The sequence below is a fragment of the Hyla sarda genome, chromosome 4 (assembly GCF_029499605.1).
Source record: "Hyla sarda isolate aHylSar1 chromosome 4, aHylSar1.hap1, whole genome shotgun sequence".
Taxonomy (NCBI): domain Eukaryota; kingdom Metazoa; phylum Chordata; class Amphibia; order Anura; family Hylidae; genus Hyla; species Hyla sarda.
Genome location: NC_079192.1, coordinates 389,988,034 through 390,015,188, shown reverse-complemented (window position 1 = coordinate 390,015,188; position 27,155 = coordinate 389,988,034). Strand labels below are relative to the sequence as shown.

The 27,155-nt window shown below is 46.5% G+C and overlaps 1 long non-coding RNA gene across 1 annotated transcript; it reads left to right on the top strand.

The window, feature by feature from the left end:
* On the top strand, positions 1 to 26,684 carry LOC130367107 (uncharacterized). Its single transcript, XR_008892082.1, has 4 exons — positions 1 to 52; positions 14,318 to 14,384; positions 26,315 to 26,372; positions 26,571 to 26,684. It is a non-coding gene; the product is annotated as an uncharacterized LOC130367107 (long non-coding RNA).
* Positions 26,685 to 27,155: the final 471 nt, after the last annotated feature.

Here is a 27,155-nt window from a genome sequence, read left to right as displayed (position 1 = left end):
GAATTGACTGACAGGTCACTAAACCAATACCTGCTGAAAGTTTAACTTACACGTACGTTGGGGAAAGTGTGGGTGGCAGATGGCTCTTCATTGGTTTATTTTGCTTTTCCCTCTGTGTATTTCATACTTTGTCTAATATTGATTAGGTGCTTTCATGTACCCCTATTCCATGTCATTGTATGTATACATTGCTATTCTTTTTGTACAAATTCCAATGTGTTAGCCTGTACCTTCCGCATCTTTTTAGTCCTGTGCATTGTGCTTTCATATTGTTTTTATTATGTCTTCTATGCATTCTCAATAAAGTTTTGTATACTTTTGCATATCCCTTTTGTTTTGCTGATTTTTCACTGTTTGGTGTGAGTACTTCGAGATTTTATCAGCAAACCATACTGCCATAGTTTTGTTTTGTGGCATAAGTGTAATACAGCTGCATTACTGTGTCTGTATCATGGCCACAAGTCCCAGCCCCACCATGGATGACTCAACCTAAAAGCATCACAGGGACCTATGATGCTTTTAGGTCGCGTCATTAGTTCTACAGTTGGGACAGGACTTGTTGCCATAATGTGCACAAATGTGACCATATTACCCTCATGGGGAACTAGCCTTATGTCAAAAGTATACTAATCTTGCACTTGTTTCATGAAGAGCTGAGGAATGAGCAAAGAGAATCATATAGGAATTTCCCTTAAAAAAACCTGTCACAATGAAAAAGCAGTCTAATCTGTAGGTGTCATATTATAGAGCTGAGCAGATTGGTATATAGTTTGTCGGGGAAAAAAGATCCAGAATAACTTGTTATCTATTCAAATAAATTTATGCTCGCTTTGGGCTAAGGAGTCAGGTGGGCGGTCCTACTCAGTGACTGACAGCTTGCTACATCTACACTTATACACAGATAACTGTCAATCACTGAGTAGCACCTCCCACATGACTATCTAGCCTAGAATGAACATACATTTGCATGAATTAATGATAAGTCATCATGGATCTCCACAAACTATATATGCATCTGCTTAGCTCCTCTTTCTCTATAATATGATTCCTAGCGATTTGACTGCACTTCCAACCTGATGGGTACCCTTCAACCCCTTAAGGACATGGCCCATTTTGGTCTTAAAGGAACACTGTTAGCCTGATCACCCACCCTAAACCCAGAACACTGGGTTATAGAGTGGGTGACCAGAAGTGCACAGAGGCATTACTTACTAAATTCATCCACTGGTTACGGAGATATGGGCTTGAGAAGATCCGTGCTCAATACAGTGAATTGCACGCTGGAGGCAGGGCTCTGCTGGCTGGCCGTCACTGCCTCCGTCGGTCAGCTCATAATACCTCCTCCGCAATTTGCATATTCATTATCTTCCACTCCACATCCTAGTGGAGCACATGCGCTGGAAGATTACGTCCAGTTCTTACGTCCTGATGACATGGGAGCTCTGCCCGCTGCAAGCTCTCTGCATGTGACCTGCACACGACAGAGCGCAATGCTCACGTGACCTGTGACTCCACATCACTAGGACATGGAGTCAAAGATAATGAATATGCAAATTGCCGAGGAGTTATTATGAGCTGACCGACGAAGGCAGAGGCATCCAACCGGCAGAGCCCCACCTCCAGCACCGTATTTCACATGATTGAGCGACGCATCTTCTCAAGCCCATACCTCCATTACCAGTGGATGAAATTTACTAAGTGACCCTTAGTAAGTGCACTCCTAGTCACCCACTCTATAACCCAGTCTTCTGGGTTAAGGGTGCGTGATCAGGCTGACAGTTTTCCATTAAGGACAGGGCCTACTTTCATTTTTGCATTTTATTTTTCCACCTACAGACCCATATAAGGGTCTGTCAGTTTTTGCGCCACCAATTTTACTTTGTAATGACATCACTCATGCACCAGAATTTCCGAGCGAAATTTCAAAACGAAATTCCATAATGGGAACCGAGCCTAAACGTACCGCAAAACCAAAAAAATGGAGATCGTCGTTGCCTGTCAGAAGCAGTGAGTGTCTGGCTACTGATGGTAGCCAACACTCACTGCCCTGTAGCGAGCGCAGCTCCTGCGCTTGCTTCACAGCTGCTTAAGGATTCAGGGCGTACACTTATGCCCTTAGTTCTAAGTGCTAGGACACAAGGGCGTACAATTACGTCCTTGGTCCTTAACAGGTTCATTTTAATTGAACATTCAGTTTCAGGTTTCCTTCCACAAGGCTTTTTTTTTCTTCTAAACATACCAAAAAAGTCAAACTTCCTGTATGGCATTTTTTTTGTCCAAATTTGTTGTGGCCAGATGTTAAATTGGAGTCAATAGGGAAGTAGGAAACTCCATACCCACATAACATTATTTCTTTTGTTGGTTTTTCACCATTTCACATCATGTTGAGGGTATGGTATTTTTTTTTCAGGAAATCCTGGTGTTTGAAAAAAAAATAAAAACACCTATACTATAAATTACTATTTTTGAAAAAAAAAAAACACAACAAAAACTGCATATTGAGAGTGAAAAACAAGGGAGCAGGTTTTTGTAAAAAAATAAAGTCTACAGTTATGTGAAATGGTAGCCTAAGGCTGCATTCACACCTTGTTTTTACATTACGGGTGCCGAATCCGGCTGGGGGAGGGGCAAGCCGGGCTCTCCCGTACCCCAGCCGGACCAGCACTGAAATCCATTTACTTTAATGAGCCGACCGGAGTCAAACGGTGACTCCGGTCGGCTAATTTTTGACCCGTATGCGGTTTCCTGACCGGACCTAAAACCGTAGTATACTACGGTTTTAGGTCCGGTCACAAATCTGGATATGGGTCAAAAATGAGCCGACCGGAGTCACCGTTTGACTCCGATCGGCTCATTAAAGTAAATGGATTTCAGCGCTGGTCCGGCTGGGGTACGGGAGTGCCCGGTTTGCCCCTCCCCCAGACATATCTGGCACCCATAACGTAAAAACGAGGTGTGAATGCAGCCTAAGTTTAAGGCTTAGATGGCCTTACTGTAATTTTGCTTACTTTAAAGGGTTATTACACCAGGAAAGGGAATACGTCTCTCATAATGAAGGAGTCTGACCTCTGGGAACCCCCAGCGATCTCCGGTACAGGGCAATCTCTCTGTACATGGAGCGGCGTCTCGGCATGCTCTCAATGCATTCTCTATAGAAGTGACAGAGATAGACAAGTGGTGAATGGCATCTCCAGCACCCCCATTAACAGTGCATGGAGCCCATGCCCAAACGCCACTTCATGCACCCGTTCTGAAGATCACGGAGCATCCCAGAGGTCATGATCAGACACTGCGGATAGGTTTTAAAGTAGTGGAGTACCCTTTAAACCACTACCTTTTGGTCTACTCTCAAGAGTAATGCAAAAGTTGACCATCTTCCATCTCTGAAAGTGTTGCGTGTCGTACCATCTGGAAAAGCAAAGAGGGGCAAATACTATAAAAAGAATACAGAATTATAATAAAAGAGATAAGTGGATGACAACCTTCAAATGAGTAAAATATCTGGTCTTGTGCCAATGGGGATTTCACCACAAACTTGAAAAGCAGCTTTGATACTTGGCAAGCAGAAACGGCATCTACCGCCATACTTTTCTTGCTGATTTTGCCGTACAGTAATCACTAAAATGCAGAAATAGGCCTAGAATAAACACGGCCGGGAAATATTTGAAAGCAATTAAATGTAATGTACATAAATAGCATTGATGTGTGTTGTTCCAGTCTTTGCTGCTTTTAACTTTTTCTCTTCCAGTGGGACACACTTGGAAGGAGTTGAAGCTATTTATTCCCGCTGGCCTTTTTTTTTGCTTTTCCTAATTCCTCGTCGTCCACGTTTGAAATAATCGGGTTGTATATGACTGTGTAGCGGGACTTGTTATCTTGTTTCCAGCTGCCCCTGCTGAATACCGCAATGTGCTTGGGCACACACATAAGCAATCTTACTAAGTGTGGCACCAAAGTCATTTAAAAATGTTCTCAATAGCTTTTAGGCAGGGTCTGAAAACCACACTCCACATTGAAAACTGCTGATTTAAGACGGCTTTAAATTCCATTGAATAGATCCCGTCTACAATGGAAAGTACTGTGCAAGATGATGCAAAGCAGAGTTTTCATTGTCTGCAGTCAGTGTAAAAAGTTTTTTTTTCTTTTCTATGCCGCTGGCAACTTTTCCTTGGTGAAGAACTGCTGAATAGGAATAATCCCGCAAACACTTATGGATTCTGCTATGGAATCTGAAATATTATTATTGAAATAATATTCTTCCCTTACCTTTTTCATGAACACTTTAATTTACCTCTTTCATATTTCAGGGGAGATCTTATAAAACCGACTTAACCCCTAGATTTCAACCCTGCGAAAGTTAGACAAAGAAAGTTCTTTAACTTTGAAGAGTCGTTATGATATTGTTATGATTCGGCAGGCTGGAGGTGGATCCTCTGTGTCAGAGAGGGATTGGCGTGGACCGTACCGGTGGACCGGTTCTAAGTTGCTACTGGTATTTACCAGAGCCCGCCGCAAAGCGGGATGGTCTTGCTGCGGCGGTAGTAACCAGGTCGTATCCACTGGTAACGGCTCAACCTCTCTGACTGCTGAGACAGGCGCGGTACAAAAGGACAAGGCAAGAGCAAGGTCGGACGTAGCAGAAGGTCAGGGCAGGCAGCAAGGGTCGTAGTCAGGGGCAACAGCAGAAGGTCTGGAACACAGGCTTGGGACATACACTAAACGCTTTCTCTGGCGCAAGGCAACAAGATCCGGCAAAGCAGTGAAGGGGAAGTGAGGTTATATGAGCAGGGAGCAGGTGGAGGCTAATTAGACTGATTGGGCCAGGCACCAATCATTGGTGCACTGGCCCTTTAAATCTTAGAGAGCTGGCGCGTGCGCCCTAGAGAGCGGAGCCACGCATGCCAGAACGTGACAGCCGGGGACCGGGACGGGTAAGTGGCTTGGGATGCGATTGACGAGTGGGCGCGTCCCGCTATATGAATCGCATCCCCGTCGTGAGTGTCAGTGCAGCGCTCCCGGTCAGCGGGTCTGACCGGGGCGCTGCAGAGAGGAGAACGCCGCGAGCGCATCGGGGAGGAGCAGGGACCCGGAGCGCTCGGCGTAACAACTATGGTGGTCTGCTTTAGGTATCAGGTTTCTGGCCAAAATACAGTAGTGTATGAAGCCCAACTGTACCGCCATATGCTTCTCATTTTAATGTTTTTGGACAAAATACAGAAGTGTATGGGGCCATACTGTACCACCATATTCCTCTAATGTCATGTGTCTGGCAAAAATACAGAAGTGTATAGAGCAGTTGTTCTGAACCCCACCAGTTTCATATGCGCATTCACAGAAACCCCTCTTAACTGGAAAAAAAATATATTATTTTTTCAAATACAAAACATAGGGGGTATATATTTAAGTATATATTTATACATAGGTGCACAAAATGAACAAAACCATTAGCCTCTTAAGGACCCATGACGTATGCATACGTCATCACACCCTGGGTCTTAAGGACCCATGACGTATGCATACGTCATGGTCTTTTCCTGGCTCACCCGGCGGAGATCGGAAGCGGAGCCCTGCTGAAATCCTTCAGCAGGGATCCAGGGCAAACGCCGAGGGGGGCCATGTAGGCCCCCCATGGCGGCAATCGCCGCAAATTGCAAGGGAAATCGCCCTTGCGATCTGCGGCGATACCGGGCAGATCGGGTCTCTGGGACCCAACCGCCCGGTAATTTTGCATGATCCCGGCTGTCACAGACAGCCAGGACCATGCTGAAGTATAGGAGCGAGGTGGCAAGCCTGCCACCTCCTCTGATCCCCTGCGATTCTTCAGTTAGTTAACCGACCAATCGCAGGGGGGGGCGGTTACATCCTCCCTTCCTGCCCGGCCCCTGGAAGTCCGGAGAGGACGGGAGGAAGACCGGAGGACGCGGCGGGGGACGGGGGAGTGCTGGGGCCCGGCCCCGGTATTTACCTCGTCCCTGAGGACCCGGAACCCGGCGAGGAAGATGGCGGCGGCGGCGACAGGTGAGTGGATCTTCAGCCGCGGTCGGGCCCTCTACAGCAATGCACGTCGCCGTAAAGCGACATGCATCGCTGTATTGGGACCCTGTATACTACAACTCCCAGCGTGCCCAGACAGCACTTGGCATCTGGGCATGCTGGGAGTTTTGCAACATCTGGAGGTCCACAGTTTGAAGACCACTGTGCCCTTCCAGATGTTGCAAAACTACACATTCTCAGCATGCCCTTACTGTCCAGGCATGCTGGGAGTTGTAGTTCTGTAACATCTGGCCCTTCAGATGTTGCAGAACTACAACTCCCAGCATGCCTGGACAGTTTTGGCATACTGGGAGTTGTAGTTTTGCACCATCTGAAAGGGCACAGATTGGGAACCACTGTATTAGTGGTCTGCAAACTGTAGTCCTCCAGATGTTGCAAACTACAACTCCAAGCATGCTGGGAGTTGTAGTTCGGCAACATCTGGCTCTAAAGATGTTGCCGAACTACTACTTACAGCATGCCTGAGAATGTTTGGGAGTTGTGATTTTGCAACAACAGGAGGCACACTGGTTGGGAAACATTGTCTGTTTCCTAACTCAGGGTTTCCCAACCCGTGTGCCTCCAGCTGTTGTAAAACTATAACTACCAGCATGCACTGATAGACTGTGCATGCTGGGAGTTGTAGTTTTGCAACAGCTGGAGGTCCCCCCCCAGTGAATGTACAGGGTACATTCACATGGGCAGGGGGCTTACAGTGAGTATCAGGCTGCAAGTTTGCGATGCAGCAAATTTTGCGCGGCAGCTCAAACTCGCAGCGGGAAAATCGCTGTAACCCCCCCTGCCCGTGTGACTGTACCCTAAAAACACTACACTACACTAACACAAAATAAAATAAAAAGTAAAAAACACTACATATGCACATACCCCTACACAACCCCCCTCCCCTCCCCAATAAAAATAAAAAACGTCTGGTACGCCACTGTTTTCAAAATGGAGCCTCCAGCTGTTGCAAAACAACAACTCCCAGTATTGCCGGACAGCCGTCGACTGTCCAAGCATGCTGGGAGTTTTGCAACAGCTGGAGGCACCCTGTTTGGGAATCACTGGCGTAGAATACCCCTATGTCCACCCCTATGCAAATCCCTAATTCAGGCCTCAAATGTGCATGGCGCTCTCACTTTGGAGCCCTGTCGTATTTCAAGGCAACAGTTTAGGGCCACATATGGGGTATCGCCGTACTCGGGAGAAATTGCCTTACAAATTTTGGGGGGCTTTTTCTCCTTTCACCCCTTATGAAAAGGGGAAGTTGGGGTCTACACCAGCATGTTAGTGTAAAAAAATAAATTTTTTACACTAACATGCTGGTGTTACCCTATACTTTTCATTTTGACAAGAGGTAAAAGGGAAAAAAGCCCCCCAAAATTTGTAATGCAATTTCTCCCGACTACGGAGATACCCCATATGTGGGCGCAAAGTGCTCTGGGGGCGCACAACAAGGCCCAGAAGGGAGAGTGCACCATGTACATTTGAGGTGATTTGCACAGGGGTGGCTGATTGTTACAGCGGTTTTGACAAACGCAAAAAAAAAAAAACACATGTGACCCCATTTCGCAAACTACACCCCTCACAGAATGTAATGAGGGGTGCAGTGAGAATTTACACCCCACTGGTGTCTGACAGATCTTTGGAACAGTGGGCAGTGCAAATTAAAAATGTTGTACAGCCCACTGTTCCAAAGATCTGACAGACACCAGTGGGGGGTAAATGCTCACTGTACCCCTTCTTACGTTCCTCAAGGGGTCTAGTTTCCAAAATGGTATTCCATGTGGGGGTTACTTTGCTGTTCTGGCCCCATAGGGGCTTCCTAAATGCGACATGCCCCCCCGAGCAAAATTTGCTCTCAAAAAGCCAAATATGACTCCTTCTCTTCTGAGCATTGTAGTTCGCCCGTAGTGCGCTTCAGGTCAACTTATGGGGTACCTCCATACTCAGAAGAGATGGGGTTACAAATTTTGGGGGGTATTTTCTGCTATTGACCCTTGCAAAAATGTGAAATTTGGGGGGTAACACACATTTTATTGACATTTTTTTACAATTTTTTTACATATGCAAAAGTCGTGAAACACCTGTGGGGTATTCAAGCTCACTTTATTCCTTGTTACATTCTTCAAGGGGTATAGTTTCCAAAATGGTATGCCATGTGTTTTTTTTTTCCTGTTCTGGCACCATAGGGGCTTCCTAAATGCAACATTCCCCCCAAAAACCATTTCAGAAAAACGTACGCTCCAAAATCCCCTTGTCGCTCCTTCCCTTCTGAGCCCTCTACTGTGCCCGCCGAACACTGTACATAGACATATGAGGTATGTGCTTACTCGAGAGCAATTGGGCTACAAATATAAGTATACATTTTCTCCTTTTACCCCTTGTAAAAATTCAAAAATTGGGTCTACAAGAACATGCGAGTGTAAAAAATGAAGATTGTGAATTTTCTACTTCACTTTGTTGCTATTCCTGTGAAACACCTAAAGGGTTAAAATGCTGACTGAATGTCATTTTGAATACTTTCGGGGTGGTGCAGTTTTTATAATGGGGTCATTTTTGGGATATTTCTAAGATGAAGACCCTTCAAATTCACTTCAAACCTGAACTGGTCCCTGAAAAATTGTGATTTTGGAAATTTTGTGAAAAATTGGAAAATTGCTGCTGAACTTTGAAGCCCTCTGGTGTCTTCCAAAAGTAAAAACTCGTCAATTTTATGATGCAAATATAAAGTAGACATATTGTGTATGTGAATAAAAAATAATAATATTTGGAATATCCATTTTCATTACAAGCAGAGAGCTTCAAAGTTAGAAAAATGCAAAATTTTCTAATTTTTCATCAAATTTGGGGATTTTTCACCAAGAAAGGATGCAAGTTACCAAAAATTTTTATCACTAAGTTAAAGTAGAAGATGTCACGAAAAAATAATCTCAGATTCAGAATGATAACTAAAAGCATTCCAGAGTTATTAATGTTTAAAGTGACAGTGGTCAGATGTGCAAAAAATGGCTGGATCCTAAGGTGTAAAATGGCTGGGTCCTTAAGGGGTTAAGAATAAAGAACAAAACCATGAAAACATGATTTTCACACAAAAACATAATGAATATTTACTGCAAATCAGTGTGACTTCTGCTGTTGTCTTTCAGAGACCTGTTCAGAAATGCGCGGCTTTACCTTGGCAAGTGCCACTCTCATGTCATTTTCGCAACAATGGCATTGTTCCCCCACATTAGGCAGGCAGAGTTCCCCCACATTAGGCAGACAGAGTTCCCCCACATTAGGCAGGCAGTGTTCCCCCCACATTAGGCAGACAGTGTTCCCCCACATTAGGCAGGCAGTGTTCCCCCACATTAGGCAGGCAGTGTTCCCCCACATTAGGCAGGCAGTGTTCCCCCACATTAGGCAGGCCAGTGGTCTTCAACCTGCGGACCTCCAAATGTTGCAAAACTACAACTCCCAGCATGTCCGGACAGCCAACGGCATACTGGGAGTTGTAGTTTTGCAACATCTGGAGGTCCACAGGTTGAAGACCACTGATGTAGGCAGTGTTCCCCCCCACAGACATACAGCCTCCAACCATATACAGTGTATGGCTGGAGGCTGTATGTCTGTGTACTGCCCACTTCCGTGCTCCAACCACCGTTCCAGCTACAGCAGTATGTCTCAGGACTGGTGGTCGGACCACCGAAGATGACGTGCCGCTGGTCATTTACCAAGCTGGCCAGCGCGCGTCTCCTCCTTCTCTATCCTTCGGTCCTTGGTGCCTTCGTTACCATGGGTGCACGCAAGGGAGATCAGTGACGTCCCGGCGACAGGCAAACACCGGCTCTTCTCTGGGCCCCGGGCCAGCTCAGGGCCCCAAGCAATTGCTTGGTTTGCCTGACCTGTTGTGACCTCCCCCGCCGAACCCCCGGGACTGACTCACCGAACCCCTGGGGTTCGATCGAACCCAGGTTAAGAACCACTGGTATAGAGTATTACTGTGTTGCCATATGGCTTCAATTTTATGTTCCTGGCCAAAATATAGAAGGGTATGGGGACCTACTCTTCCACCATATTCCTTCAAAGACATGTTTCTGGCAACAATAAAGAAGTGTATAGGACGCTACTGTGCTGCCATATGCCTCCAATTTTATGTTCCTAGCCAAAATAGGTAAGTGTATAGGGTGCTACTATACTACCATATGCCTCCAATGTCACATTTGTGGCTAAGATACAGAAGTGTATGGGGCTCTACTATGCTGCCATATGCCTTCAATGTAATGTTTATGGCAAAAATAAAGAAGTGTAAAGGGGAAACTGTACTGCTATATAACTTTAATGTCATGTTCCAAGCCAAAATACAGAAGTGTATAGGGCACTATTATACCACCATATGCTTTAATTGGCAACTATCAGATACAAAAACTGTTTGTGTTGTACATCTTGGCAAAACATTAACCTTTCTAAAATACTTCAAAAGAAAATGTTTTTTCCTTTTTATAGAAATCATGGCTTATAAAATCATGGCTTTGTCCAAGCTGAAGAACAGGCATGGACAAAGTCCAGTAAGTGAGGGTGGGCTAGCACCCCTCTGTGCTCTCTCCTGTCTGACAGTACTCCTCTGTGCTCTCTCCTGTCTGATAGGACTCCTGTGTGCTCTCTCCTGTCTGATAGCGCTCCTCTTTGCTTTCTCCTGTCTGATAGTACTCCACTGTGCTCTCTCCTATCTGCTAGTGCTCCTCTGTGCTCTCTCCTGTCTGATAGGATTCCTCTGTGCTCTCTCCTGTCTGATAGCGCTCCTCTGTGCTTTCTCCTGTCTGATAGTACTCCACTGGGCTCTCTCCTGTCTGGTAGTACTCCTCTGTGCTCTCTCCTGTCTGATAGCACTCCTCTGTGCTCTCTCCTGTCTGATAGCACTCCTCTGTGCTCTCTCCTGTCTGATAATACTCCTCTGTGCTCTCTCCTGTCTGATAGCGCTCCTCTGTGCTCACTCCTGTCTGATAGTACTCCTCTGTGCTCTCTCCTGTCTGATAGTACCCCTTTGTGCTCTCTCCTGTCTGATAGTACCCCTTTGTGCTCTCTCCTGTCTGATAGCACTCCTCTGTGCCCTCTCATGTCTGATAGTACTCCTCTGTGCTTTCTTCTATCTGATAGTACTCCTCTGTGCTCTCTCCTGTCTAATAGCACTCCTCTGTGCTCTCTCCTGTCTGATATCACTCCTCTGTGCTCTCTCCTGTCTTACTGTACTCATCATGGCTTTGTCCAAGCTGAAGAACAGGCATGGACAAAGTCCAGTAAGTGAGGGTGGGCTAGCACCCCTCTCTCCTGTCTGACAGTACTCCTCTGTGCTCTCTCCTGTCTGATAGTACTCCTCTGTGCTCTCTCCTGTCTGATAGCACTCCTCTGTGTTCTCTCCTGTCTGATAGTACTCCTCTGTGCTCTTTCCTGTCTGATAGCACTCCTCTGTGATCTCTCCTGTCTGATAGTACTTCTCTGTGCTCTTTCCTGTCTGATAGTGCTCCTCTGTGATCTCTCCTGTCTGATAGCGCTCCTCTGTGCTCTCTCCTGTCTGATAGGACTCCTCTATGCTCTCTCCTGTCTGATAGCACTCCTCTGTGCTCTCTCCTGTTTGATAGCACTCCTCTGTGAGCTCTCCTGTCTGATAATACTCCTCTGTGCTCACTCCTGTCCTATCAGACACAGAGGAGCACTGTGGGCAATTATCTTGGAGCTTACTGTGGTAATGGCGGCTGTGTGTGGTGCAGGGCAGATGCTGTTGCCCTAGGGGCAGATGGTATTAACCCATTGTATTCATGATGCCAGGGCATGGCTTAGCCTTAACCACCCAAAGCTATATCGCTGGATCCTGGGCTAGCCACGGGGGCAATTAAGACACATACGCCAAGTTATGGACAATGGTAGCTTTACTGAGGGTAGACAGTTGTTACATTATATGCAGTACAGCTAGGGCCCAAGGAGGTGCCCAGTGACATAGAGATCTTGCAGGTTTGCTGGGACTTGTAGTAGACAGGAGAATTTAGTGCAGGCCACACTGGATAGACAGAAGACTTGACTTGACTGACAGGACTGCGACTTTAGCTTACGTTGCACTTGAATTGAGGCTGCAGGACTTGTAGCTGCAGGACATGACTTGAGGCTGCAGGACAATAACTATTTAAACAAGAGGTGTGGGGATATATTGAGGATATGTTGAGGCCAATTAGAGAATGTTATAGGCCTGTCTGAAGAGATGTGTTTTTAGGCCACGTTTGAAACTATGGATGTTGTTGTTGAGTCTGAGGGATTGAGGGATAGCATTCCAGAGAACCGGTGCAGCACGAGTGAAGTCTTGGAGATGGGAGTGAGAAGTTCGGATTATAGAAGATGTTAGTGTGAGATCATTAGCAGATCGGAGAGGACGTGTAGGATGGTAGACAGAGATAACACTGTATGTTCATGTTCATTTTGGGGAAACTTCTTTGTCAGCATTTTTAAGCAAAACTGTGAAACTGACAAAGAGAAAAACTTGTCACTTCAGCCCTGGAAAGAAGTCTAAGCGAGCAGCATTGGGACAGGTGGAACCCCCCCAGATGAACTGACTCGGTGTTGGTCCTCTGATGACCGCTCAATTGTGCCCTCAGGATCATTTAGGATAACGGGCGGCAGGGGGAGGATGATGATGCCGAACAGGCAATTGAGGCAGCCTGTTTCTATTGCCTGACGCTTGGCTGCTTAGTTTATTTCCAGTGCCGCAAGCTGATGGAACAGGTGGGAAAAATGGGAGGACTCTGAGGTAATGTTCCCGTGCGCCAAATTCATCAAATGTCGTACTACTTTTGGTGAATTTGGTGCAGGAAGGTGTATTCTTATGTGACTTTTCTCATCTATAATAGCACATATACTAGTAAAATATTGATGAATGCTGAGTAAAATATTATGGGTCTCATAAACTATTGTGTTTTCCTTGGTGAAAAAGCATGGGGAAATGCATTTAACTGTATTATTATTATTATTATTATACTGTTTATTAACAATATATGCCAAACACGCACCATAGTTTAGCTATTTTTCTCACCAATCAATACATTTCTGCTGGTTTTCCAAAAGGTAAGCGTGGTTTACTTTTTTTTACAATCATTTCAGAAATTTTGAGGCTGTGAACGTTACCAAACTTTGGCGCATTTCCAATGTGCCAAAGTTTAAATTAAAGATGTGGAGTCCCATTCATGCATATGATGAAAAGGTAAATAAACATTCTCTATGAAAAGGAGGGGGAAAGAGGAAATTAGAGTACATGAGACCCTATGTGTGAACTCTACTGCACTACACATTGGTGATCAACAGAAAAGACTTGGCCTGTTTTTAGTAAAGAGTAGGGCAAGGAGGAAAAAAACCTAAGCAAACTCTATCTATCTATCGAACCAAAGAATCAGCAGCACTCTGTTCCTTCAGAGGAATCAGTGCAAGACTTTATTCATCTTGTGTTACAAGCAGCTACGTTTCGGCTGTCTCACACAGCCATTATCAAGCTGTGTGAGACAGCCGAAACGTAGCTGCTTGTAACACAAGATTAATAAAGCCACACACTGATTCATCTGAAGGAGCAGAGTGCTGCTGATTCTTTGGTTCTTTGTATACTGGAGGGCCTCTAACCCAGGCTCCAACAGCCTGGGTTATCTATCTTAAAATAATGCAGCACTAATTTAACCAGTCCCAGTGTAGATGGTGTCAGCATCCCAGACCTGACACAAAACAAAAAATTGGTAAATTTTCCTCAATATTTTTGGGATTGTGTGCCATTGTTATATATATATTTAATTCATATTATTATTATTATTTATTTATCTATTTATTTATTACAAATTCTGGCACTGGGTGACTCTTAGTATTTCTTGAAGATAGAGTGAACACATATACTACACATACAGAACAGTGTTGGAGAAAAGGGACTAAAAAATGTAACTATGTATAACATTCCAGATTTGTACGACTTTGAGGTTTGTTGAAAACTAGGTAACAATTTCTATGGTCACCGTAAATGCCACCATTAGTGATAGTCACTCGTCATAAAAATACTAAAATAACACAATATAGGGAAAAAGAATAGTAACAGATACAAGAGGACAACTGGTATATTTATTTATTTCCTGGCAATTTCTGGATTTGGAGAGGCAATGCTCTTTAATTGTACGAGCGGTAAGAATTCTACGATGTAATTCATTTTACCGCACTAAAATCGCTCTTGTACTTTGAATTAGCTCCTACTTCCAAAATAAAACATTTCATTTCTGATGCGCAGGGAGAAAATAGAAGAGCTGTTTTATACCACGTCAAGCAAAACCGCGACAAGATTCGACAAGAAACTGGTAATGACTTGTGATCGTATTTGTGAAACGCGGAGATGCATTTTGGAGCAATTTTCATCTGCTTGCAAATTTCTCCTTCTGATGCGAGGCCTTGTTTTATTTATTTATTTATTTATTTAGTAGATGAGGTGGATTCAGTATCAAGTGAAATCTTGTCTATAATATTCTTCTTCATTTTTGACATATCCATATCCTCACATGCTTGATTTGCTCTTAAGTGATCCTAATACTTTCTGCCCCTAACCTTTCTCCCTCCAATTACGATGACATTTCTCTCTATTATTACCTCTCTCTCATTAAGCTCATAAGTGTTTTTTTTAAATAATCTTTGCCTTTCCGAGACCCTTTGTTCCTTTCTAAAAGCTTGTCATTCATCCTAAATACTCGCCTTTATATGTCTTCTTTAAGCAGATTGGTTTTCCGTCGTCTCGTCTGATATTTCAATCTTGCAGGGATGAAGGCAGGTTGTGCTCCGTCACTAACCCCGCTTTAAATACTTCTTCCCTGCTCTCCTTCACAGCATATTCTCCATGTCTGCTGCGTTTTAAGTCTACAGCTTTTGAACTGGTGCCTTTCACACAACGTCTCATGAATATTCAAGCTGGGATGATCATCAGAAGCGAGGGTTTTGCCAATTCCTATCTGAGCTAGAACAACTGCTGCCGTTTGCGGGAGAGGGGCCAGTGTTGCTCCAAGCTTTTATTCCTGAATTAATATCATGTGTTATGTGAGGTTTCTTTTTTTTATTTTTTGCTTTGAAACATGAGCAAATACATAGAAAGCAGAAAGAAGGAACCCCCTAACCCCCCTTCCACCCTAGCAGCACAGTCTTTCCATTGCCTTCTGACGAAAGCATGAGACCTTTCTTTTCCTTTTAGATACAAGGAGAGTTATCACATTTAGCACATTTAGGATGTTGAGTTTACATTTGTGTTGCATCATATGGGATTTGTTTCATGTTCATATAATGGGGTAACATCATAAAAAAATATCATAGATGGTGTTACGCCGAACGCTCCGGGTCCCTGCTCCTCCCCGGAGCGCTTGCAGCGTTTTTCTCTCTGCAGCGCCCCGGTCAGACCCGCTGACCGGGAGCGCTGCACTGACATTGCCGGCGGGGATGCGATTCGCATAGCGGGATGCGCCCGCTGGCGTATGGCATCCCAAGTCACTCACCTGTCCCGGTCCCCGGCTGTCACGTCCTGGTGCGCGCGGCTCCGCTCCTAAGGGCGCGAGCGCGCCAGCTCTATAAGATTTAAAGGGCCAGTGCACCAATGATTGGTGTCTGGCCCAATCAGTCCAATTAGCTTCCACCTGCTCCCTGTCCATATATCCTCACTTCCCCTTCCCTTCCTTGCCAGATCTTGTTGCCTTTGTGCCTGGAGAAAGCGTCTATTGTGTTTGCCATTACTGTGTTCCTGACCTCTTGCTATCACCATTGACTACGAACCTTGCCGCCTGCCCCGACCTTCTGTTACGTCTGACCTTGCCTCTGCCTAACCCTTCTGTCCCACGCCTTCTCAGCAGTCAGCGAGGTTTAGCCGTTGCCGGTGGATACGACCTGGTTGCTACCGCCGCAGCAAGACCATCCCGTTTTGCGGCGGGCTCTGGTGAAAACCAGTAGCAGCCTAGAACCGGTCCACCGACACGGTCCACGCCAATCCCTCGCTGACATAGAGGATCCACATCCAGCTAGCCGAATCATAACAGATGGCTTTATTACAGCTCTTGCACAGAGGCACAGCAAGTGTCCCAAAATAGTGGAGAAGTAGCTTTTGTCTGAAAATCTGAAAGAATTATCCCGTTTTTGAGGATTATGGGTTGTTCATGTGTAGTAGTAGCAGCAAGGGTGGTGGACTGGTGGGCAGGACAGCAGGCAGTGGTGGACTTGTGATAATGTAGTAGTCAGCGTACAGCAGGGGTGGTAGTAGTACTGTCTAATCAGTGGCCTCTGGCACATAGGTTTTAAATTCCTCACTGATCCATGCCTGATTCATTTTAACAAATGTGAGTGTTTCCACGTTGCTGGCCGACAATCTTGTTCGCTTGTTGTGATGTTGCTGCCTGCTGCACTGAACACTCTCTCTGAAGCTACTCTAGAGGGTGGACAAGACAGAACACCCAGGGCACACTGGGCAAGTTCTGGCCAATGGTCTAATCTGGTGACTCAGAAGTCCATGGGGTCTGGTTTCAAATTCTGTTAGATTTGTGAAGGCTTTTGGGGATCAGTAATAGGGATGAGCGAATCGAATCTGCCAACTCCGAATTCGTTACAAATTTCAGGAAAAATTCTATTTAAAACGAATGTGAATATCACCATGATTCTATCGCGTGAATTGCTTCATTAAACTCCATTTAGTACGGTCCCGGCTCCAGGGCATCTAAAATTGTGGTTCCACATGTGTGGACATGGGACAAGGAATCCTGGGAAGGCGGGAACAAGGGTAGGCACGATCACCCTGAATCACATGCAGCATGCAGCCTATAAGCAGCCAGTCACCCCTGTGATGTCACAGCCCTATATAAACGGCAGCCATATTGCGGCCAGTCACTTCAGCCTTTCACTGCAGAGAGATAGATAGGGACATACAGCCCTGTGTGTTGTACAGAAAAGTTTTTTTCAAGCAGCGATTCACCTCCTAGTCAAGTCAGCATTCTGTTGCACAGAGAGAGGAACAGATAGCAGTGCGTGTTTCACAGAAAAACATTTTTACGTCAGCGATTCACCTCCCAGTCACTGTTTACAGCGTTCTATTACAAAAAGGGACATAGAGCAGTGTGTTGCACAGAACAGCAGTGATTCAAGTCAAGCAGAAATCCTGCCCCAGAAGCACTGATAGGGAAGGGAGTGATATTGAGAGAGAGAGAGAGTGCAATTTTGTGTGTAGTACATAGCAACTGTGTGCTGGACCACTGGCGTGTACTGCTGGTGTTGTAAACAAATACTTTTTTAAGCATACTGTAGCACATTTTTCTCCCCTCATAATTGCATACCACATACATACATCTAAGTGGTGTACTATTTTGTACCTGTTAAATTCTCTAGGACCGAGATAACGTGAAAAGCCAGGCAAAAGTACTCACCGGCAAAAATCTTTTTTAAATGTAGTGGAATGTATTGTACTCCCCTCATATACGCATAAGTATGTCATGCCGAGTAGTGCCAGGACGTGCACAGAGGAGTGGCAGAGGCCAAAATTCATCAGGCAGAGGTTGCAGCAGACTAGAGGCGAGTGGCAGCAGGAGTCACAGCGAGAGGCCTGAACTCCCGGTATCAGCTAGCGGTTGCGTCTTGACCAGCAACCCATCTGCCGTCATCAATTGGTTAACATGGTCATCCACTACATCACAAGTGACATCTGACACCCCCAGTCAACAGTCAGTGGTTTCCTCAGACACAATCCTCAGTTGGCATGGCCCGCGAGCAGTCCTTATCCTCCCATTGCATTGCCTTTGTCCTATGCTGTTCCTCCACAGAAGTATCTTATGCTGTGGGTTCAGCTCCACTATTTAGAGAGGATGATCTAGAGGACAGTTAGCAGCTTCTGTTCATCCAAGAATTGGAGGAGACATCCGCCGCTTCCTCCGCTAGGCGGGCAAGTAGTGATGAGAAGAGTGGCAGAGGAGGTGGTGTTGCGAGCATTCAGGCTCCTGAAGCAGACACTGTTGAGGAACCTGAGGAGGACATCAGTGATGTGCAGACACAACTCAATGATGATGATGAAGCCGATTGCACTTGGGAGCTGGGTGCAGAAGGGGCTTCATCATCATTAGGAGAAGAGGGTTGCCCGTTGCCCGTGAGGCAACCAGCAAGGTGGTAGCATGGTTGGCAGTCAGCATGGTGGCAGAAGTGGAAAGTCTGGGGCCAAATTTGCCAGGGGTAGACCACCTGCTTTGCGGTAACCTACCTTCCCGGGAGGTAGTGCAACAGGAGTTCCTGGAGTCGGCGGCAGTGGCAGTCAATTAATGCGGACTGTTGGTGGGAAAATCAGCTACTCGGCAGTGTGGCAGTTTTTCATCAAGCATCCGGAGGAGGTAAACACGGCCACATGCAAGAGGTGTCGGCAGAAGGTGAAGCGTGGCCAGGGTCCCAATGTTTTCACCATGGCCCTGCGTCAACATATGCAGTGTCACCATAAAGCGGCCGGGGACAACTTTGACTCTGATGTGGTGGTCTTGCCTGCTTCAGCCAGCCAAGGCTCCACCACCTCAGCCAAAGGGGGCTGTGTGTCATACCCATCTTCTGTTGCACCAGATGCTCCTGCTCCTCCTTCTTTGAGTCAGTCATTCCACCAGCAATCCATAGGCGAAGCCATGTCCAAGAGACAACAGTATGCGCCCACTCATCCAACGACGCCGAAGCTCATCCTCCACCATGTCCTCAGCCTCCACTGCATGGACAAGTCTCAGTGCCCCTCCAGCATACCATGTATGCAGGGCTCGGTGGTGTCACGCTTTTCTTCACATGGTTTGCCTTGGCAAAAGGAGTCACACAGGGGAGGAACTGCAAAAAGTCATTCATCAAGAAATCAAATCATGGCTTACTCCTCGAAAACCGGAAATGGGAACCATAGTAACTGACAACAGGAAGAACATGTTGTCTGCACTGCGACAAGGAAGCCTGAGCCATGCACCCTGCATGGCACACATGTTTAATCTGTTTGTCAAGCGGTTCCTGAAGTGTTCCCCCCATCTGCAAGACATCCTAACAATGAGAAGGAAACTTTGCATGCACTTCTTAGCCACTTGTACACCACAAAGCACACCCTCCATGAGCTGCAGCGTCAGGACGGCATCCCGCAACATAGAATGATTTTTGACGTCTCCACAGGTTAGAATTCCACTCTCCATATGTTGTAACGATTGTCAGGATTCGGAAGGCTGGGTATACTGTGAGGATACTGGTGGTGGATCCTCTGTGTCAGTGGGGTGATGACGTGGGCCGTACCAGGGGAACGGAGTCTAAGGGGTTACTGGTTTTCACCAGAGCGCGCCGCAAAGCGGGATGGACTTGCAGCGGCAGGTAACTCCCAGGTCGTTCCACCCGATAGCGACTCAACCCCAACTGACGGCTGAGACTGGCGCGGTACAGAAGGACAAGGCAAGAGCAAGGTCGGACGTAGCAGAAGGTCAGGGCAGGCAGCAATGGTCGTGGTCAGGGGAAATAGCAGAAGGTCTGGAACACAGGCTTGGGACATACACAAAACGCTTTCACTGGCACAAGGCAAGGACAGAAAAGGGAAGTGGGTTTTTATAGGCATGGAGCAGGGAAGCAGGTACTGATTGGGCCAGGAGCCAATCAAGGGCACACTGGCCCTTTAAATCACAGAGAGCCGGCGCGCGCGCCGGGACTGAGCGGACGGAGGACAGGGCAGGTGAGTAGACTGGGATGCGAGCCATGGGCGGGCGTGTCCCGCTACGCGGGTCGCACCCCGCCGGAGACGGTAGTGCAGTGCTCCCGGTCAGCGGGTCTGACTGGGGCGCTGCACGGGGGTTAACGCCGCGAGCGCTCCGGGGAGGAGCAGGGACCCGGAGCGCTCGGCGTAATAGTACCCCCCCCTTAGGTCTCCCCCTCTTTTTATCTGCTTGTCCCTTCATATGAGACAAGTGGGAGCAGATGTGAGGCATCGTTTGTGACAAGAAGGACCCCAATTTTTAATCTCCCCGGTGGTTCAGTCGAGGGTGGGAGCATGACGTTGGAGCCACGGCAGGCCGAGAAGAACTTCAGAGGTGCAGTTAGGCAGAACGAAAAATTCTATTTTTTCATGGTGAAGTCTAATGCTCATGGGCAGGGGTTCAGTGCGGTAGCACACAGTGCAGTCCAATTTTTCTCCGGTAACAGAAGAGATAGAGAGCGGTTTGACGAGACGGGTTACTGGGATGCTGAACCTATTAACAAAAGAGGCCAAAATAAAATTTCCTGCAGAACCAGAGTCCAAGAAGGCCACAGCTGAGAAGGAGGAGTTGGCGGAAGGAGAAATCCGCACAGGCACAGTGAGACGTGGAGAAGCAGAATTCACACCAAGAGACGCCACTCCCACGTGAACAGGGTGCGTGCGTGCGTTCCCAGACGCGGGGGACGAATAGGGCAGTCCACTAGGAAATGTTCGGTACTAGCGAAGTACAGGCATAAATTTTCATCTCTGCGACGAGACCTCTCTTCATGGGTCAGGCGAGACCGAGCCCCTTGCATAGCCTCCTCGGCGGGAGGCACAGGGGTAGATTGCAAAGGATTCTGGGAGAGAGGTGCCCAGAGATCAAGGTCCTTTTCCTGGCGGAGCTCCTGGTGTCTTTCAGAAAAACGCATGTCGATGCGGGTGGCCAAATGGATAAGTTCAGACAGGTTAGCAGGAATTTCTCATGCGGCCAGTACATCTTTGATGTTGCTGGATAAGCCTTTCTTGAAGGTCGCGCAGAGGGCCTCATTGTTCCAGGATAGCTCTGAGGGGAGGGTACGAAACTGGATGGCATATTCGCCTACGGAAGAACTTCCTTAGACTCGGTTCAGCAAAGCAGTCTCGGCAGAGGAGGCCCGGGCTGGCTCCTCGAAGACACTATGAACTTCAGCGAAGAAGGACTGGACAGTGGCAGTGACAGGATCATTGCGGTCCCAGAGCGGTGTGGCCCATGACAAGGCCTTTCCAGACAGGAGACTAACCACGAAAGCCACCTTAGACCGTTCTGTGGGGAATTGGTCCAACATCATCTCCAAGTGTAGGGAACATTGAGACAGGAAACCACGGCAGAGTTTAGAGTCCCCATCAAATTTGTCCGGCAGGGACAGGAGGAGGCTAGGAGCGGCCACTCACTGCGGAGGAGGTGCAGGAGCTGGCGGAGGAGATGGTTGCTGTAGCTGTGGCAGAAGTTGCTGTAGTATGGCGGTCAACTGCGACAGCTGCTGTCCTTGTTTGGCGATCAGTTGGGATTGCTGGGCGACCACCGTGGATAGGTCAGCGAGACCTCAGCGGGATCCATGGCCGGATCTACTGTCAGGATTCGGCAGGCTGTGTATACTGTGAGGATACTGGTGGTGGATCCTCTGTGTCAGTGGGGTGATGACGTGGGCCGTACCAAGGGAACGGAGTCTAAGGGGTTACTGGTTTTCACCAGAGCCCGCCGCAAAGCGGGATGGACTTGCAGCGGCAGGTAACCCCCAGGTCGTTCCACCCGATAGCGACTCAACCCCAACTGACGGCTGAGACTGGCGCGGTACAGAAGGACAAGGCAAGAGCAAGGTCGGACGTAGCAGAAGGTCAGGGCAGGCAGCAATGGTCGTAGTCAGGGACAACAGCAGAAGGTCTGGAACACAGGCTTGGGACATACACAAAACGCTTTCACTGGCACAAGGCAACAAGATCCGGCAAGGACAGGAAGGGGAAGTGGGTTTTTATAGGTATGGAGCAGGGAAGCAGGTACTGATTGGGCCAGGCGCCAATCAAGGGCGCACTGGCCCTTTAAATCACAGAGAGCCGGCGCGTGCGCCCTAGGGAGCGGGGCCGCACGCGCCGGGACTGAGCGGACGGAGGACGGGGAAGGTGAGGAGAATGGGATGTGAGCCGCGGCGGGCGCGTCCCGCTACGCAGGTCGCATCCCCGCCGGAGACAGTAGTGCAGCGCTCTCGGTCAGCGGGTCTGACCGGGGCGCTGCACGGAGGTGAACGCCGCGAGCGCTCCGGGGAGGAGCAGGGACCCGGAGCCCTTGGCATAACAACGATTATACGAACAGAGAAAAGCCATCACGATTTCTTGATGATCCAAGCAGATAGGTCTACTCCCCTGTGTAACTTCAATGTCAACCAGTTGCAGCTCATATGTGACCCCTACTGTTTGCTCAGGCCCTTTGAGGAAGCCACATTATTAGTCCACTTAGCGACATCATTCCACTTCTTCATCTACTACAAAACGTGTTGGAAACGATGGCTGGTCAGGGCACTGGAAACAATGAGCCCTGTGGGGGCTGAACTGGAGGAGGAGGAGGGGCACAGTGGAGCACAGTTTAGGTTTCGCGAGATGGGCGGTTTTTCTACTTATCTGAGAGGAGAGGAGGAGCAGGAGCAGCTAGAGGGTTATGAGGAAGGCGAGACACAGGACCCAGACACACCGTGGCAGTATGCAGTGGAGATGGAGGCAGGGAGTCCCTCCGAGCCACTTGCACAAATCGCATGATGCATGCTCACTTGCTTGCATAGTGACCACAGAATTATCACTATTCAGCAGGGGGAAGACTTCTGGCTCTCCACCTTATTGGACCCTCGCTACCGGCACAAAATGAGGGCCTTTTTCACACCCACTGAGAGGAAGGACAAACTGACCTACTACAGAGACATCCTACATAGTCAGTTGGCCGATGCTTATCTGTGCCATAATCCATCCTCTCACAGGTCTGACTCGGAGGGTCGAGACCTGACTCACTAGTCAGCTGATGGCAGGGAGCCTGTCTGCTTCAATGGGTGGACGGATCAATCTGCAACTAATGCAACAGCTGTAGGCATCCTGATTGAAGACCACAGGTCTGCAGCTCATTTATGTTTCAATGGGTGGGGTAGCTGTTGTGTGGGAAGGAGGAAAATGGTATCTTGGGATTTGTAGGCAAACAAGAAAACAGAAAACAGGAAATACAAGTTCACAGAAAGCTAGCCACAGTGTTATGGTAATCTCACAACATAGCCATTTAGCCCAAGACAAGTGCAGATCCTTCCTAAGCATGTCCATTACTGTCTGCCAGGTATGTACCAAAATCATCTTATGCTGGATAACCCCTTTAATTCAAGTTGGAAACCTGTTGTTCTGCTTATTATTTCTGACACTTTTTTTGTGGTAAAATTCAGTAAAAAATTAAGCACTGATTCAGAGCTGAGAAATTCTGTAGTGTACATGGGCCTTAACTATCAACTTAGCATTCTTTTGCTCCAATACAGGAATGTTCCCTGTGTTCCCCCTGCTACTGTTATGACAGACCCCATTGTCCCACTGTGCAACACTTCCTGGTCTCAGCCATGACACAAGAAATTGCCCCCTCAGCCAACCAGTGGCCACAGCCGTGACCTGTCTCAGCTAATGATTGGCTGAGCAAGACCAGGAAGTGATATGGTGGGTGATCGGTAAGAGGTGAGTACCAAGCCTGGCCCCATTTTATACTTAAAATTATTCCCTAGACAACCCATTTGAGGGTAAATGGATACTGGCAATGCCAGTGGAAGAGAGGAGAAAGCACTTTTACTCTGCAGCTCCCTCTCTTCTACCAAGCTCCTGGATATCAGATTATGATGCATTGAAAATAAACATTTCCACAATGACACCGTGAACATTATCATACAAATAGTGGCAGTATTCATATTACACATTTCAAGCCGGCACATAAATATATAAATTATTTGAGTTGGGAAAGAACAAGCACACAATGTTCTAGTTATTGCGAGCGCTGATAAAACAAGCATTGTAATATTTTTAGTGCTTTGTATTATCGCGTGTAGAATTACCGCATGTACATCAGTATGTGATTGGAGCGGTGAAATTACCGTAGTCGGAGTTTAGAATGCACATATTTTATAAGAGGATGCATTTTTTGTTTTATCTGTGTACATGATATATCCCTCCTCAGCTGCCGCTGGCAAAAGAGACTTGACATAAACCTTCCTGACTAATAATCTGCTCCAGGAACAAAAAAAAAAACTATTGATAGGAAAGGTGCTCAGATAGATGCAAATGGAGGGAAAATCGTGCAATGAGTGCTCGCCGCTGAAACCCTATGGAATAATTTGCAAATAATTCAATGACAGAGCTATCAAAGACTCCTTCTATTATTCCTCCTATGTGGAGGCAAATGGGTAGAATAACAGCCTCATATGGAGATGCTCATTTTCCAAATGGTTGACAAAGTGCAATAGTTTGTGATTACTGTGGAGCGCACAATTTCCCAGACACAACGTGGGTGGCTTTTGCTTGGAGCATATAGAAATAATGGTACAATCCCAATGTCAAGGGGGAAAAAAGATGCGGGTATGAAATGCAGACTTGAGTAATGTATTCATAGGTACCATTATATTCAGTATATGAATTGGATTGTCATACAAAACAGATGTAGCAGAGCTGGATCTGATGTAACTCATTCAAATTGAAAACAAACTGACATTGGAGTTCAAGAAATTTCTCTTTAAAGGGAACCAATCATCAGATTTTACCCTATATAACGCTTGGCAAAGCGTTATATAGGGTAAAATCTTTATTTTCACCATCCCCGGGGGGACGCTCCTGCCCCCAGGGATGGTGAAGATATGAAGTTATAAACTAGTCTCCGCCGCCGCAGTAAGTAGTCACCTGGGCGGGGAGCTCTTCTCATCTACTCCGGTTCTTCGGCCGGCAGCGACGCCCCCTCCGCTTAATTGACGGGCCGCGTCATCGTTCCGCTCACTGAACAGACGGAGCAGAGTGATGACGCGGCCCATCAATCAAGCGGAGGGGGCGTCGCTGCCGGCCGAAGGACGGGAGTTGGTGAGAAGAGCTCCCCGCCCAAATGACTACTTACGGCGGCGGCGGTGACTAGTTTATAACTTCATATCTTCACCATTCCTGGGGGCAGGAGCATCCCCCGGGAATGGTGAAAATAAAGATTTTACCCTATATAACGCTTTACCAAGCGTTATATAGGGTAAAATCTGATGATTGGTTCCCTTTAAACTCCACGGGGGATATTTATCAACTGTGTGTTTATATTTGGTGCCAAAATTACCTTTATTTTTGTGTAAATTTTACGTTGTCTGTGCAGGCTTCATCATTTTTCTTATTGTGCACTTCCAGGGAGTATGGTTAGTAGATGCACTGGATGCACTGGTTGGGGTACTCCGGTGAATTACTATTATTTTTTCTAAATCAACAGGTGCCTGAATGTTAAACAGATGTGTAAATTACTTCTATTTAAAAAATCTTAATCCTTCCAGTAGTTATCAGCTGCTGTATGCTCCACAGGAAGTTATTTTATTTTTGGATTTCTTTTCTGTCTTACCACAGTGCTCTCTACTAACACCTCTGTCTGTCTCAGGAACTGTCCAGAGCAGGATAGGTTTGCTATGGGAATTTGCTCCTGCTCTGGACGGTTCCTGACATTCAGAGAGGTGTCAGCAGAGAACACTGTGGTCAGACAGAAAAGAAATCCAAAAATAAAAGAACTTCCTGTGGAGCATACAGCAGCTGATAAGTACTGGAAGGATTGAGATTTTTAAATAGAAGTAATTAAAAAATCTTTAACGTTCTGGCACCAGTTGATAAAAAAAAAAAATCACAGGAGTACCCCTTTAAAGACCATTTGTAATAACACGTGAGAGAAAAGCACTGACCTGCACTTCAAATAAACATGTGGATACAGTCTTGAAAACATAGAACCAAAGAATGTTGCACTCACCGGTTCGATTAAAGACTTCTTTATTGAAGGTTAGTCAGCGGGGTGTACAGATCCTCATAGCGGGAGCGTCTACATGGGGACCGTGGAGATGCTCCCGCTATCATGACCTGTAAACCCGCTGACTACCCTTCAATAAAGAAGTCTTTAATCGGACCGGTGAGTGCAACATTCTTTGGTTCCACATTTACAATACCTTTTGTAATAAGGTTGTTTACATTTTTTTTTTAATATTTAATAAAGAAAACTGCTCCTGAAAATCTCACCACTAGGGGTCCCCATACCTACTGGGACACTAACAAGTCCTGCAGCAGCAGCATCTTGTCCATGAATCATGCTGCAGGCTGCATGAATAGACACACCAATCACCTCCCACCACCACAAGGAGGGAAACGCCTACTTCCCCTGAGAGGATTTCTAACATTGTGAGCTAAAGAAAAGAGGTATTTTTATAATAAATATAGGTAATAGAGGCATAAAAATTGTCAGGATTAGGTACTGAGTAACGTATGATTTTTTTTTTGTTTTTTTGACAGGTATGCTTTAAAGTTCAGTGACTTCATTGTCTACCTATAGATGTGTTCATCCATTCAGGTAACAGAATAATATAAAGCTATTCTCCCCATGATTTTGTACCACATCTTCCACTTTTGCCCTCAAAGGTCTTGTCCTTATCATCTCCATTGTTTACCTGCCATAAGCAATTTATATTCTTTCCCTGTCACCCCACATTTAACTTTCAAATCATCTGCAGAAAAGCAGGATACTTCATCTTTCTTGCTTTTTTTATAGTTTGTCCTGCTCTGGGGAGGAGATAAATAATTTTGTGTGAAAAACCTGTCAAAAGGCGGATAATACTGAAGAACAGCACATTCGTTATAGGAGCAGGGGATGCTTTTTTTTTTTTTTTTGCTGCCCACTTTAAATATGGAAAGAAAAAAAAATAAATAAAAATAAAGTCGGGAGAATGACACACAAAACAAACAAAGCATAAAAGGAGGCCTCCGATTCTAAAGGGAAAAATGCAGAAGAGCTTTGTGAAAACAGTTAATTAAAGGAAGGAGAGTGTCAGCGGGAAGATAAATGAATCGGCCTCGCTAAACGCATAAGGCCTAATCCTGCATTACAGCCGCCGCATTTCAGGCCGGTTTCAAAGCCTCCCAGACATCCTTGTTGGCACAGTCCGTCTCTTGCAAGCAGATCAGGGATGTAAGGTGCGAAGCAGGATTTGATAACAATAGTTTTCTATTCAAAGTAGTCTTGGTCTGCGAGAAATTATTTCATGAGTCTCAGTTTGTTCGGTAGTAGAAAGTAACTTTATTTTAACCTGTTCAGGGGCATATGCCGTTACCTGCAAAGAAGATGCCGTGGGGACCG